A 16,313-nucleotide genomic window follows, 5' to 3' on the forward strand; every position below is an offset into this window, starting at 1 on the left:
TAATGAAACATTTATAAATCCTGCAGAAGTGCACAGTGACATCCTATATTTTCACATTCACTTACCACTCTCTCACTGATTCACACAGGCTTTCCATTCATGGTTGGTGCCCTAAAGAGATATACCATTCTAGTCCTTTATATAGTGTTTTTCCTATAGCTATTCTGTGTTTACTTATGTCAGGTACACAAATGGGTACCATTGTGTTACAATTGCCCTCGTGTTACAATTGCCCTCAGTATTCAAAACAGTAACATCTGTGCAGGCTTGCAGCCTGGGCTAATAGGCTATATCAAACAGCCCAAATGTGTAGTAGGCTGAATCTTCCGAGTTTATTGAAGTATAATCTATGATGTTTGCACAAAGATAAAATCACGTAAAAACACATTTCTCAGAATTTATCCTCATCGTTACATGATGAATGACCGTATATATGTGTGTATACATATATATTCACACTTAAATGAGTATTTTGAATATGTGATCAAGATAGAAGTATATGTATAAATACGGAAATTATTGTTTTTCAAAACAACTTTAAATATCTAAATCATTCTGCTTAAATTTACACTATTATAGAAAAATCAGACCCTCTTTACAAGATAAAATCTTGTCCGGTAGTAAATTTCAGCCCTATTCCAACCCAGCCCTTCCTAATCTCAACATTTGCACATTTTCTATGTTGGTTTTTCCTTTGTTAAGTCAGAGAAGAAAATGTTTTCTTTGATTTTCAGAACTCTTAAAATAGGCAAGAAAAATATTTTTATAGAGAAATGTAAAAGCTACTTTATCCCATTTCACATCTAACATTCAGCAGTTACTATAATATTTATTTATTGGATTCTTTATTCATGACAGTGACATTAAGATTAAATTGCCATGAGTAGTCAGTAATTGCTTTTAACTATTTATTTTCTTTTTAAGAAAATTCCTATAAGAGCTTTAATTACCAAATGCTTAGGAAAACTGCAGAAGTAAAGAAATCTCTGTGTAAACTGTAATTCTGTCCCTAATTATGTAATCAGCAAAAATTCACTCAGTTTCCTCACCAGTTAAATTGGGGGCTGGGATAGGAGTTCCTTAAGGAATCTTTCTCATTTTTAATGTTTAAAATTATAGCTATCAGTGTATATTAATTGATGGATTTCAACGTGACATTTTCATACACCCATGTATCTTGGTGTGATCATGTGCACACTCATTTTTGCCCTTTAGGCCACCTCCAATTCCCTTCCCTTCCAGTCTTTCTTCTTCTTTCCACTTTTCTTTGCTTAACTTTAAACATATGAAAGAAAACATGATACTTGTCTTTCTCTGTCTGGCTTATTATATTTAACATGATTTTCTTCTGAAGGAAGAATTCATATTCAAATTCAATTAGTCTATCTTGATATTCATAAGTTATTTGTGGCATAAAATAACACGTAATATATATTCAGAAATTATATGTTAAATGGTATACATTTACTAATCAAGTAACCCTATTTTGCAGATATAAAACAAAGCTAATGAGGTTAAATCCTTTTCTCAAGACCATATAGGGAGTTAGTAGATGCTATGGATTAAAGTGGTCATTTGAATTCATATCCTGTAGTTCTGTGGATATCAACTCATTTTAATTTTGAATTAATTTTAATTTTCAAAAAAACAAAAACCTAAAACCTGAAGAGGCTGAAAAAAAGTATCATTTCACAAGTTGCTGGAAACTCATCAATGAGCCAGCAAGTAAACAATTTCAGCAAATTTGAAAAAGTGATAGATACTAGAACTGCGCTAGTTAGGAATTGTGGAGACATTTTAATTTACTTATAAGAAAAACTATATATGTACCTCAGTATTTCCAGAGAACAAAGTAATAACAGGTACAAGAAAGAACATTCTATTTCTGCCTCAGTGGAACCAGAGATCATTTTACTCTAAAAAAATCTCTATGGTATAACACTTATTTTGTGCTGAGCTTCTCAGACAAGTGCTTCTTTGTTGGGCAGTTGTGTAATTCAATGCATTGTTTGTTTATAACCCACAAATCTTTACTTATATGTTTATGTTTATAGTTAGTAGATTTTTTGTATATTTTATAATGGTTTTCTAAGATTTAAAAAAAGCAGTGGTAAATTTTTTTCTGGTGGAAGTTTCCTAAAAATTGAAAACTTCAGAATGTTTATAATTTTATGTATATGGAAAAGCCTAGGACATTTTAAATATTCTTAAATTAAAACCTAAAGTATTTCTATGTTGGAGTACTGGGAATTGAACACAGGGCTTTTGCACTGAAATACATACCCAGCTTATTTTATATTAAGAGAGGGTCTTGCTGCGTTACCTGGGCTGCCTTCAAAGTTGCAGTTCTCATGCTTAGCCTCCCAAGTGACTGGAAATACAGGCATGTGCCACCATGACCTGCTAAATATACAGTTTAAACTGACTTTTAAAAGGAAATCAAACATAGTCATCTCTGTGGTGTTATTGTGAAGATAAAGGGAATGACACTTAGAAAACATTTTACATGTGTGATAATAAGCTTTTGGTTAGTTGTTACTCTCATGTATAAAGTCTTTCAAAGAAATAACTTTCTGAGCTAGTGATTACATTTACCATCATACTAAGCAATGCTAGCCTAAGTATAGAGCTGTAAGAGTAATCGTTCAGGTACATAGACCTTCAAATTCCACTTAAATTATTGATTCAAAAGCATCAATAAATAGAAAGCCTGCAATTATAATCAGTAAATAGAAATGATGCATCATTTCTATTTGCATGTAGTCTGATGTCAGATATAGAAATCAAAGCCCAGTATTCTTTTTTCTTTAATATAGCAACTAAAATGTATTCACTATCAATTGATCAACATAAATCTATACAGTCATTGCAGTGATCTTAGATTCCCCTAAAATCAGGTATTTCAAAACTATTATATCTAACTCATTTGAGTCCTAAAGATCGCCACACACATATAAACACATACATCCTGTCACAACTAATATGAGTTAAAAATTCAACCAACACAAATGAGTGGTACACTAACACTGAAAAATTTTAAAAAGAAATTAAGAAAAACATTCCATTTTCAATAGCATCAGAATGAATGAAATACTTAGGAATAATTCTACCAATAGAGATAAAAAACACTTACAAAATGAAAACTATAAACATGGTTGAAGGAAATTAAAGTATAAATACATACCAGGACATCCCATTTTTATGGACTAGATGACTTAATATTGTTATGATCCTATTCAAATCAATGTACAGACTCAGTGCAATCTTTAACAAAATCCCAGCGGAATTTTTTGTAGCAATGGGAAAATTCATGGTGAAATTCAAGTACACTTTCAAGGCATCATGAGTAGCTAAAACGATTTGGAACAAACAAAGTTGGAATAACCGTTTTTTCTGATTTTAAAACACACTAAAAGCTACAGTAATAACAAAAAACATAATATAGTCATAAACACACTTAAAAATATAATAGAACAGAGGAATAAAATAAAGCCCAAAAGTGAATCCTCACAAAAATACTCCTAGAACTAAGAAGCAATTTTAACAAGGATTCAAGATACAAAGTTAATACACAAAACTCAATCAATTTCATATATATTAGCAATGAATAAACAGGATTATAATGTAAAATAGAGTACCATATATATTAATACCCTTAACATGAAGATACATATATTGTCAATATATCTGTTCTTCTCAACCTGATCCAAATATTCAGCACAAGCCTATTCAAAATTCCAGAAGTTTATTTTATAAATATTAACAAATTTTCCATAAATTTTACACATGGAGGCAAGATATCTAGAATATGCAACCTGACTTAAAGGTGAAGAATAAAGTTGAAGGGAAAATACTAGGCAAATTCAAGACTCAATATGTAAAGGTGCAATAATCAAGACAGTGTGCTACTAACTAGACCTATGAACCATCATGCACTAAACTGAAGTCAAAATGGATCAAAATTCTAAATATTAAAACAGAAACACTAAATTTACTAACAGAGAAAGTAGGTCAAAATCTTGAAGACATAGGGTAGGCAGAGACTTCATGAGAAAAAGCCAAACTGCACTGGAAGTACTTGAAAGCATCAATAAATGGGATCTCATCTTATTAAAATGATTTTTCATATCAAGAGAAATCACTAACAAAGTGAAAAGAAAACCCACAAAGTGGGTAAACAATTTAGCCAAGTCCTTCAAACAAAGGACTTCTCTCTGGAACACATAAAAATCTAAACAAAAAATCAGGCCCCCAAAATTCAAAGACTCAATCCAAATATGGACATCTGAGATGCATACATACTTCTCAGATGAAGAAATACAAATGGCAAATAAATATATGAAAAGTACCCAAAATTATTGGTCATTCTAAAGATGAAAATTAAAACCACACTGAGATGCCGTGTCACCCAACTAAGAATGGCTTTCATTAAGAAATCCACCAATAACAAATGCTGGAGGGGTTGTGGGGAAAAAGGAATCCTTCTCCACTGTTGGTGCTAATGTAGCCTGAAAGAACCATTGTGGAAATCAGTGTGGAGATTCCTCAAAAAATTAGGATTAGAGGTCCCATGTGACCTAGCTATTCCCCTTCAAGGTATTTTCCCAGAAGAATTAAAAACATAATATCACAGCAATATATGTGCACCCATGTTTATAGTAGCACAATTTTAACAGCTAAATCTTGGAAAGAACCGAAATGACAATCAACTGAGGAATGGATACAAAAGATGTAGTATTTTTATATGATGGAGTACTACTCAGCTGTAAAGAAGTATAAACTCAAGACATTTTTAGGTAAATGCATGCAACTAGAGATCATACTCGTAAGTGAAAGAATCTAACTCGCATGTGTAAACATTGTCTTGTCTCCTTAGTGTAAGAAACTAAAAAAGTAAATAAGATACAAAATCTGCAACAGATAGTGAGAAAGAGAAAGAAACTACTCAAAAGGAAATAACAACTGGGATGGGGGACGAGAAAATAAAAGGAAGGAGTAAAAGGAATAAAGGGAGAAGAAAAAAATATATATATATATACACAAGATAACTAACATAATTATGCTACTAATTTCTTTTAATCCATTGAAATGACCACTCTGTGCTTATACTGGTTGATTAATTCTGCATGCCTACATCTTGTAATCTGAGCAAATACTTTAAAGTCAACAATATGCAGTACATTAACCATTGTTAATTTATTTTCTTGTTTTGAAACTCTGCAGCATTATTTTTATTTCTTTTTTTGTCTTTCTCTCTTTAAAATAAAATGACAGTATGCTATCGAAGAAAGAATAAACATATAGATTAATTGAAATAACAAAGAGCCCAAACACAGACACCCATAAATATAGTCAACTGATATATGACAAAGAGACAAGAAATAAAATGGAGAAAAGATAACTTTTCAAAAAGTGCTCCAAGAACAACAGAACATCATATGAAAAAAGAAGGCTCTATATCTTTTACAAAAATCCACACAAAATGTGTCACCAGCCTAAAATTAAGATGTACAACTATAAAAATCCTACATTTTTATAACAATAATTTAAAAGAAAATCTAGATTACCTTGGATTTGTTTATGAGTTTATAGGTACCACTAAGGGAATGAGCCATGAAAGAAAAACAAAAGGATAAACTAAAATTCATGAATCTTAAGATTCCTTCTGTACAAGACCCTGTCAAAAGAATAAAAAAGATAAACAATGGACATGGAGAAAATATTTGCAAAAGACATATACGATAAAGGACAGCTATGCAATGTATACAAAGGAGATTTGTGCATATGGAAAAGGAATTTGAGAAGAAAGGAATGGGTTGCATTATGGCCACCTAAGATGTGACAGCAAGGGTGACAGTCTCAGAATCAGTATCAGAGCAAAGCAAGTACACCAAGGTAAGAGCAAAAGACAAAGTCTGATAATGGAGGGTGAACAAAAAGAGAAACTTCCTGAGCCCAAATTCAGTGTCAGAAAGGGCAGAACTGAGAAGAAACGGGACTGTACCTGAATCACAGCACCCAACCCCGACCTCAGGCTTGCCATACATGTCATCAGTGGAGAAGGTCAGGATGAGAAAATAAGTAGGCTCTTCCTTGGCAGCCTGGCTGATGAGATAGACTCACACTCACTCTAAACTCCTTAATGGGCACGGTAAGTGAGATACTTATAAGTCAGGGATTCAGAGAAACCAAAAACTAGAAAATGGTCTGTGAAATATGAAGGGAGTGCACTGAGGTTTGGAAAACAATAATACACCAGCTCTTGCAAGTGACAGGACTGTGGGGAGAAAGAATGCTTGCTCAGTACACACACACAAAATTTAGTTGCCTGTTCCTACCACATACAACAGGAGCTCCATGCTTGTGGGGTATTCAGTGAGATGCCCACATTTGTCAGCAGATACCCACACAGAAGCCCTCACAGTCTCCTACCTGGGGAATGTGGAAGGCAAGGAGATCAAGGAAAGTACCAAGCACACAGAACAAAAAGTGAAACTCTTGGAGGAGTGGGGAAGGTCCAAGAGAGAAGGGATTAAGATTGGACACTGGATAAGAGGGCTTCTGGCACTGCAACAGACAAAGTGCTTTTGGAGGCCTGGGGAGGCCCCCTGCCCTCAGCAAAGAGCAGTTGAACACCATGAGTTGTGGGTAAAGCAGGCCTCATTGAGCGGGGGAGGTTCCATGGATTTCATGCCTCGAGACATGGGGAAGAGAGGCATAATTCACTATGCCAAAACAGAGCAGTTACTCTCCAGTTGTTTCCCCAAACATCAGAAAGGCCTAAGAGAACATGAGGTCCTGTCCACTGCCCACCACCCCATGCAGGAGTTTCTGCCAGATTCTGCCGGCAGATTTAACAGAGCAAATTTAGGTCTCGAGACAAAAAATGATAAATGATCACAGGCAAAGGGGTGGAAAATGGCAGCTTGGTCAGTAGTCTGGTACTGTATTAGGTAAGGAAAGCCTGTGGAGGGAAAACAGGGAGATGCCTGAAGGAATTTCCAGCCAGTAAAGGTAGTGAGTGTGACGTATGTTGTAGAAGTTAATGAAGAGCTGGAGAACCAGATAATGAATAAACTACACCATATCCACTTCCTCCCAAATCAATTAGGCAATGAGATCTTGAGAAGTTGACAGAGTCCTACAGTTGGCCCCACCAGGCACACAATTAGCAACCAAGAGGTGGGGCCAGAGAGATCTATAGCACTTATGTCCTTGAACAAGGAATTTAGTGGTCCACAAGGAAAATTTGCTTGACTGCTCACAATCCAACTGTGACTCCAGTGTAAAGGAAGTAATATGGGTGCTTTGGGTTAATGTTACAGTAACTGTGTGAAGGATCTTTCTTTTTAAATTTCTTTTATTGCTTGTTTGTTATAGGTTATCTTGGATTTTTGCTGGTTCTTTCTTTTTTATGGAATTTCAAAGTTTTACTTAATTTTTCCAGGTTTTCCTCTTTGTCCTGTACTCTAATTTGGTCTTTCTCTCTTTCTAGTTTCTTTCCCCCATTTTTCCTCCTTTATTTCTCATTTTCTTACCTCCTTACCTTTCCTATCTTCCTTTTCATCTTTCATACAGCATATACAAAGGGATCTGCTTGTGTGCATAGGGGAATAAGATTTAACTAGTGCTATCTATAACTAGAACCACACCACTCAAGAGCATGTCAGAGTAATCCTCAAGAAAACTGCTAAGAATATTCAAATAAAGCCAGCTACAACTATACTAACAGGCTCCAACAATCTCTCAGACTCCTTTAATCTCTAAATGCACCTCTATCCACCTGCATTGCTCCTCTCATGTACACAAATAGTCTCTTAAACACCCTCAACACTAGCCTTTCAACACAGGTATAAAATTAATTCTTACAGTATGGTAAGCTAATTGTGTTTTACCTATTGATATTTCTCTTATCTCCCTCTTCTCAGTGAAATACCCCATCCTTTCCCCTTGGTTTTCTACCCTCCACACACACACACCATCCAAATCCCAGAAAACACACAAAAAAGAGTATAATATAGTCTCAGAGGGACATTGATAAATGGATAAAATTATCAAGACAAGTGTTAATGTTCATGATCGATGTATGTTTGGATCTATTGATATTGATATAACCAGTACAAATTCTCTCCCTACATCACAGTGACTGAGTCCAACCCAATTAACTCAATGTGATAAAGTGGTAGACCCTATCTCTTGACAAATAAAGCCAAGATCATATCACTGAAAAAAAACAAAACCTAACTAAACAGATCTTCAGACTCTGTAAGGTCTATTCAGTCTACTTGGCCTTAACTCTCTAAAAGAAAACAAAAACAAAAAAATGGAAAACAAATTTTAAAATAAAAACATGAAAAAACACAAAACAACAAAATGTCTTTAAACATGCCCAAATCCCTGAAAGCATATGCAAGGGGCATCTATGGAGAGAAATTGAGATATGAAGTGGCAGAATTGTATGCAATGATCAAAGAAGAAGCAAAGAAATTTGAAGAGTTCAAAGATGTTATAACCAGATAATTGAACTTATAAAAATACTGATAAATTCATTTAAAGAAGTGACAGATAAAAAATTAGAACTAACCAAAGCAATTTAAAACATGGATTGAAAACTTTGCCAAAGAAATACAGTCCATGAAAAGAACCCAAACATAAAACCCAAAAATACATAGTGTTATTAAATGTTTGAGCAGCAGGAGCAAACAATATGAGCAGACAGTATCAGATCTGGAGGAAAAAAGACATCCATATATTCAAAGGTACCTTAAAACCAGTGAGAAACCAAGGTAAACTGATTCAACAGCAAATAGATAACAGAAACGAGACTACCCAAAGACTAACTGCAGTTACAGAAAAATCAAATGACAGCATACATGGCATAAAAAAAAACTATTTACAGAATTAATAGAAGAAAAATTTCCACATATGGAGAAAGAACTCAACATACAGGTAAATGAGGCATACAGAACCTCAAATACTTACGATGAGGGAAGAAATTCTCCATAATACATCATAGGCAAAACCAAGAAGTCCAACACGATGACTGAATGGTAAAAGCTTTCAGAGAAAAACAAATCATTACAAAGGTAAACCAATTAGGATTACCACAGAATTCTCCACACAGACCTTAAAGGCAAAGGGAGCTTGAAGTGAAATGTTTCAAGCCAAAAAAATGAGAATTTTCAACTTAGACTAATATATGCTGAAAAATTATCTTTCAAAGTTAATGGACAATGAAGGATAATCCATGATAACACTGTAAGAAATCCATGACCACCAAACCAGCACTCTAAAAAGTGCTTAAGGCTATCTTAAACAGAAAAAAAATGAGGGCACCAAATCAAAAATTCTTATGGTATAAAGACCTCAAACAAAGTGAGCAATTACACAAAAATAAAGGAATCAACAAAAGAAAAATAATCCAATGATAAGAGTAATTCAATACTTTTTAGTAATAAGTCTCAATATAAATTACCTCAATTCATCAATTAAAACACATAGATTGGAGGACTGGATTAAAAAGCAAAACCAGTGTTTTCCTGGACATGAGATTCATATGATCCCCCAGAAAAGTTTCTGGACTAAAAGTCTAAAGATATCAAAGAATATTCCAAGCATAAGGATCACAAATGCAAGCAGGGATAGCCATCTTATTCTGAGACAAGTAAACATTAAGGTAAAACTGATCAGAAGAAGCAAATAAGGTCGCTATATATTGATTAAGGGAACAATTCAACAGTAATACATAACAAATTATAAATATGTGTGCACTGAATGCCAATGAAGCTAGCTTCATAGAAACACTTCTGAACTTAAAAGATCAGCTAAAACACAATCATAGTCGGAGATCTCAATATCCCACTTTTACAAATAGATTAGCTAGACAAACAAGAAACAGAGAAATATCAAAACTTAACTATACCATTAAAAATGGACTTAATAGATATCTACAGAGTATTTTACCCTATCACAACAGAAAATATTCTTTCAGGAGCACATGTAATTTTCTCAAAAATAGACTACATATTAGCCCATAAATCTTGCTTCAATAAGTACAAAAAAGTCAAAATTATGCTGTATATTATCATATCATATTGCACTGAGAATAGATATCCATGGCAAAATAAAAGGCAGAAATTTTGCAAAGACCTGGAGGATAAATAACACACTAATATAGGCAGAGTTACAGAAAAAATCAAGGCAAAATTTTAAAAACCTAACAACTAAATAAAGTCTTAGACCTAGTAGAATCACCATTGAATTTTACAAGAATTTCAGGGATGATCTAATACCAAAACTCCTGAAAAATCCTTAGAAATTGAGAGGGGAAAGTGTGCTGCAAAATTCACTTTTGGAAACTAGCATAGCACTGATTACAAAACAAAACAAGAATGAAACTGAAAGAGAAAACTGAAGGCCATTCTCTTTAATGAACATAGATATGAGAATCCTCAGCAAGATATTGGCAAATAGAATCCAACAAATCATCAAAAGGAGCATAACCAGTGATGTAAGAATTGTTCAACATACACAAACCAACAACTTCAATATACTACATAAACAGAAGCAAGGACAAAAGTCACATAAACACTTCAATAAATGCAAGAAACCCCTTGACTAAATCCAACATATATTCATAATAACATAGGTATAAAAGGGCCATCTCTCAATCTGGTAAAAGCATTTTATGACAAACCCACCACCAGCTTCAAATTAAATAGGGAAAAAGTAAAAGCATTCCTCTAAAATCAGAAACAAGTCCAGGATAATCATCACTCCTTTTCAATTTAGTACTAGAAATATTAGCCAAAGAAATCAGGCAAAAAAATAAGGGGTATGTATAGGCAAGTAAGAAGTTAAATAATTGTTATTTTCAGATGATATGATTCCTTGCATGGAAGAAAAAAAATCCACCAAAGAGCCCAGAATTTATAAATGCAGCAATGTTGCAGAATACTAAATCAACTGCTTTGCTTTACACCATTAATGAACACACTGAGGAAAAAAATTAGGAAAATGATAATATTCACAACAGCTTCAAAAAAGATTGAGTACTTAGGAATTAACCTAATTAATGAAGTGAAATTCCTCTATAATGAAAAATACCCTGAAAAAGGAGATCAAGGAGAACATCAGAAAAAAGAGTGATATCCCCTGTCCCTGGATATGCAGAACCAATGTTGGCAAAATGGCTGTAATCTCAAAACTGATACACAGATTTAATGCAATACCAATCAAAATATCAACAGCATACCTCAATGATATAGAATAAATATCTTAAAATTAATGTGGAACCAGAACAGACCCAGAAGGACAAAAAGCAATCCTGGGTGAGAAAAAAAAAAGAAGGAGGCTGCACATTCCAACATTTCAAGCTATACTGAACAGCTACAGTGATTTAAAAAAAAATCAGCATGATACTGGCACAAAAACAGACATCCAGGTCAAAGGATCAAACAGAATAAAAGATGCAGAAACAACTTCAGGCACACTAAGTCCTCTGATCTTTGGTGAAGTGGTCAAAAGCATATGGGAAAACTGGTTACATAACCCAGAATATTGAAACTAGATCCATATCTGTCACTATGCACCAAATTAAAAGCAAAATTAATCAAAGACCTAGCTATGAGAATAGAAACACTTAATATGCTGGATGATAAAATAAGTAAAATCCTTAAAGACAGACACACATAAGCACTTTCCGAACAGAAACACAATGGCACAAGTAATCGCATGGTATTATACCAAATTAAAAAGCTTCTGAAAAAAAGACTCAAAAAAAAAAAAAAAAAACTTCTTCACAGAAAAGAAATCAATCAACAGACTGCAAAGAAAGCTTACAGAAAGTGGGAAAATGCCATCTATTTCTTGGACAGGGAACTAATATCTAGAATATATAAAGAATTCAAAAAAATCATACCCTCTGAAATACAAGACCAAATCAAAAAATGGGCAACTGAACTGCAGTATGGCTCCAAAAATACCCAACTTCCCAATACCTATCCCCACAGATACTCAAGTAGATGAAATTCAGGAAAGACACTACACTGAAGAGGTACAAATGGCTAATAAATACAGTTTTAAACAAAGGTCAACATCAAAGAAGTGCATCAAAGTGGTGTAAATTAAAACAACATTGAGCTTTGATCTTACTCCAGCAAGAATGGCTATCATCAAGAAGGCAAGCAATAGCAAATGTGTAGAAAAACACATCTTCCTAAATTGTTAGTTGGAATATAAACTAGTACAACCACTATGAAAATCAGAATGAAGCTTTCTAAGAATAACAAAATTAGAAATTCCATTTGATCCAGCTCTTCCCCTTCTAAGTATCTTCCTGAAAGAGTTACAAGCAACATACTATAGTGATATACATAGGCCCACTTTTATAGCCCATGTACAACTTATAATAAATAAATTTTGTAAGCAGTCTACATATACATCAACAGATAAATGGATTTTAAAATATATTTATTTATAATTGAGTATACTCTGCCATAAATAAAGATAAGTTTGAGTTACTTGTAGGAAAATGGATAATCTTAAAGTAAACCAGACATATAAGCTTAACTATCACAAAACTTTTTCTTACATGAAATATTCAAAGTATAGAAAATAGGGAGACAGATCATTCATAAATAGAAATGGGATCTTGTGGTGAAGGGAGGGGGAAAGAATGAAAATGAAAACAAAAAATTATGTGCATGTACCTATTCCCAATAATGAATGTAATCAATATGTACTACAAATATATACTAATTTAAAAAGAGAGTTGATGATAGGGGTGAGACAGTAGAAATAAAAATGACCAAAAGATATTTTATGTGCCAGTCTACCAAGATGAATGTAATTACTATAAATCACAAACATACACCAATAATAAATAAAGAATGAAGAAGAAAAGCTGGTTAAAATGGACTAATAACCTCAATAGATATATCATCAAAGTAAATACATACTAAAGGGTAAATAAGCATATGAAAAGATACGCCTGCCACATTATATCTCATTGGAAAAGTTTAAATTAAAAATGTGTGAGATACCACTATGTTTCTATTAGAATGGACATATCTAAAACAAAGACAGCATCAAATGCTAGTGAGAATGGGGAGCAACAGGAATTCTTATTCGACACTGGTGAGAAGGCATAATTGCACAGCCACTTTGGATAGCCTGTCAACAGAAAGACATCCAGCAGAAGATATATTCTTCCCATCTGAACTGCAAACTTGAACATAGAAACACAGCTAAAATGAGATAACAAGTCAACAGTATGGCTCCAAAAATACCCAACTTCCCAATACCTATCCCCACAGATACTCAAGTAGATGAAATTCAGGAAAGAATTTTAAATCATCAATTAAACTGATCACTGAGATTGAGGAAGAGACAAGAAACTGAAGAAATCAATAACTAAGTTGACCAATGAGCATAATGAAAATATAAAACAGGAGCTGAAAAAATTAGGAAGATAATACAGAATCTGAAGGATTACCATAGTAAAAGGATAGAGGTTTTTAAAAATAAGCAAGAACAAATTCTAAAAATTAAAGCCCCACAAATCAAATTAAAAACTTGTGTAAATGTCTCAGGAGTAACCAAGATGTGTCCAAAAACCAAATATAAGTACTCCAGACAAGGGCCATGCAGTACTACATTTGGTTAGTAAAATGGAAAACAACAAGACACAATGAAAACATTACCCAAGAATAGCTAGATGACTAAAAGAACAAGCCTAAGAATCAGCAAGCTCAATGAAGGTGTAAAAGCAGAAGCTAAAGACATAAAAATGTATTTATTGATATTTTGGCAGAAAATTTCCAAAACCTAGGTAATGAGGGACTCACATAAAGGAAAAATTTAGAAACCCAAATAAACACAATCAGAAAAGAACATGTCCACAACACATCATAACCAAAATGCTAGAAATTCAGAATAAAGAAAGGTTGTTAAAAGCTGTTAGAAAGAAGCACCAAATCACAAATGAGAGCAAACCCAACAGGACAACAGTAGATTTCACAATGTCAGCCTTAATGAAAAGGAGAGCTTATAATGATGTTTCTGAAGCCCAGAAAATGAAATAATTGACAAACCAGATTACTATATCCTATATACAAAGCTATCCTTCAAAATCAAAGAAGAAGGAAAGACTTTTCATATAAAGATTAAGTAAAGAAATGCATGGTCACCAAGTGTGTGCTACAGAAAATACTTAAGAAAATCCTAAACCGCCACTATCAGGACAACAACCATGCATCAAAGGAAAATAATAAATCTCATCGTAGGAGTACTTAAGTGACCAAGTAAATGAAGTGAATCAAATACTGCAAAAGAAACACAAGGACGGCAATTAATGCATTCCTCTCAATAATAACACTTACTGTAAATAGTCTCAACTCTCATATTAGAACACACAGTCTGATGGACTGGTTCAAAAAACAGGAGTCAACTATATATTGCCTACAAGAGTCATATCTCACCTGCAAAACATACACAGCATGAAAATAAATGATGGTGAATGATACTCAAGGCAGCCAGAGCCTAAAAGAAAGCAAGAATAGCTTATATTTGACAAAGGTAATTTCAAATCAAAGCTACTCAGAAAAGACAAAGAAAGTCATTTGTGATTTGTAATTACCAAGAAAAGAAAATAATTTTATATATCAATATTACACACTCAATTTCATAAAAGAAATAGTTCTTAACAAAGGGCAGATAATACACACCAGCAAAATCACAGTGAGGGACTTCAATATCCTATTCTCACAGATAAATCACTCTGACACAATCAACAAATATATCACAAACTACATGATAGATTAAATAGACCTAACAGATATTGACACTGTATCTCATCCAACAGTAGCAGAATACATATTCTGTTCAGCAGCCCATGGAACATTTTCCAAAAATGTATTTATATTGTAGAACGTAGAACAAGTTTCAATGAACACAAAACGCTGAAAACATTTCATGAACCTTATCAAATCAATGTGGAATTAAACCAGAAATCAACAGCAGAAGAAATCATGGAAACTGCATGAACACAAGGATACTTGACTAATAGATTCTGAATGATCAATGGGCTTCTTAAGAAATTGGGAAAGAAGTTTCAAAATTCCTAGAACTCAACAATAATAGAACAATAACATAACAGAATTGATGGGAGACAATGAAAGCATTTTGAACAGGCAAGTTTATAGCTATAAGATGCTACATTAGAAAATTAAATATCAATCCCAAATAAATAACTTAATTACACCTTTCTATGTTCTTGAAAATAAAAACAACACAATCTGAACATCAGTAGGAAGTAATAATAAAAATCAAAGCACAAATTAATGAAATTAGACTAAAAACAATACAAAGTATCAGTAAGTCAAAGGTTAGTTCTTCATATGTTCTGGACCGAAGTCCTTTGCCGGAGGGACAGTTGGCTAAAACTTTTTTCTCAATTTGTGGGTTTTCTTTTTACTCTGCTGGTGATTTCTTTAGGTATGCAAAAACGTTTCATTAAGATTAGACTCCAGCTGTTGATACTTTGAAGTATTTCCCATATTTAAATTTAGGGGGCAGATCACATGACTTGGCAGTTTGGTTTTTGTTCATGAACTCTCTGCCTACACCTATGTCTTCAAGATTTTTACCTACTTTCTTGTCCAGCAGATTTAGTGCTTCTGTTTTAAATTTGAGATCTTTGATCCATTTTGACTTGAGTTTGTTGCATGGTGATCAGCATGGGTCTAGGTTCAGTCTTCAACACATGGTGAGCCAGTTTTTCCAGCACTAGCTCAGTGTTAAAGAGCCTATCTTTCTTTCATTGAATTTGTCTGGCACCTTTATCAAAAATAAGTTGGCTGAGTGTATTTGTGGTTGTGACTGCATCTTCCAGTCTGTTCCATTGATCCTCAGGTCTGTTTTTTTTGCCAATACCATGTTGCTTTTGTCACAGTGGCCTTGTAGTATAATTTCAAGTGAGGGATTGTGATGACACCTGACATGTCCTTGTTGCCCAGGATTGCTTTTGCTATTCTGGGTCTCTTCTGGTTCCAGATGAATTTTAGGAATGTTTTCTGTAGATCTGTGAGGTATACTAATGGTATTTTAATTGAGATTGCATTGAATCTGTACAATTTTGGGAGTATGGCCTTTTTCACAATTTGATTCTCCCAATCTATGAGCAAGGGATATCTTTCCATTTTCTGAAATCGTCTTTGATCTCCTTTTCCAGAGTACTGAAGTTTTCACTGTAAATATATTTTAACTTCTTTTGTTAGAGTGATTCCTAAGTATTTCAGTTTTTTGGATTGTTA

This window comes from Chinchilla lanigera, unplaced genomic scaffold (genome assembly GCF_000276665.1).
Source record: "Chinchilla lanigera isolate Chin_1 unplaced genomic scaffold, ChiLan1.0 scaffold00170, whole genome shotgun sequence".
Classification (NCBI taxonomy): Eukaryota; Metazoa; Chordata; class Mammalia; order Rodentia; family Chinchillidae; genus Chinchilla; species Chinchilla lanigera.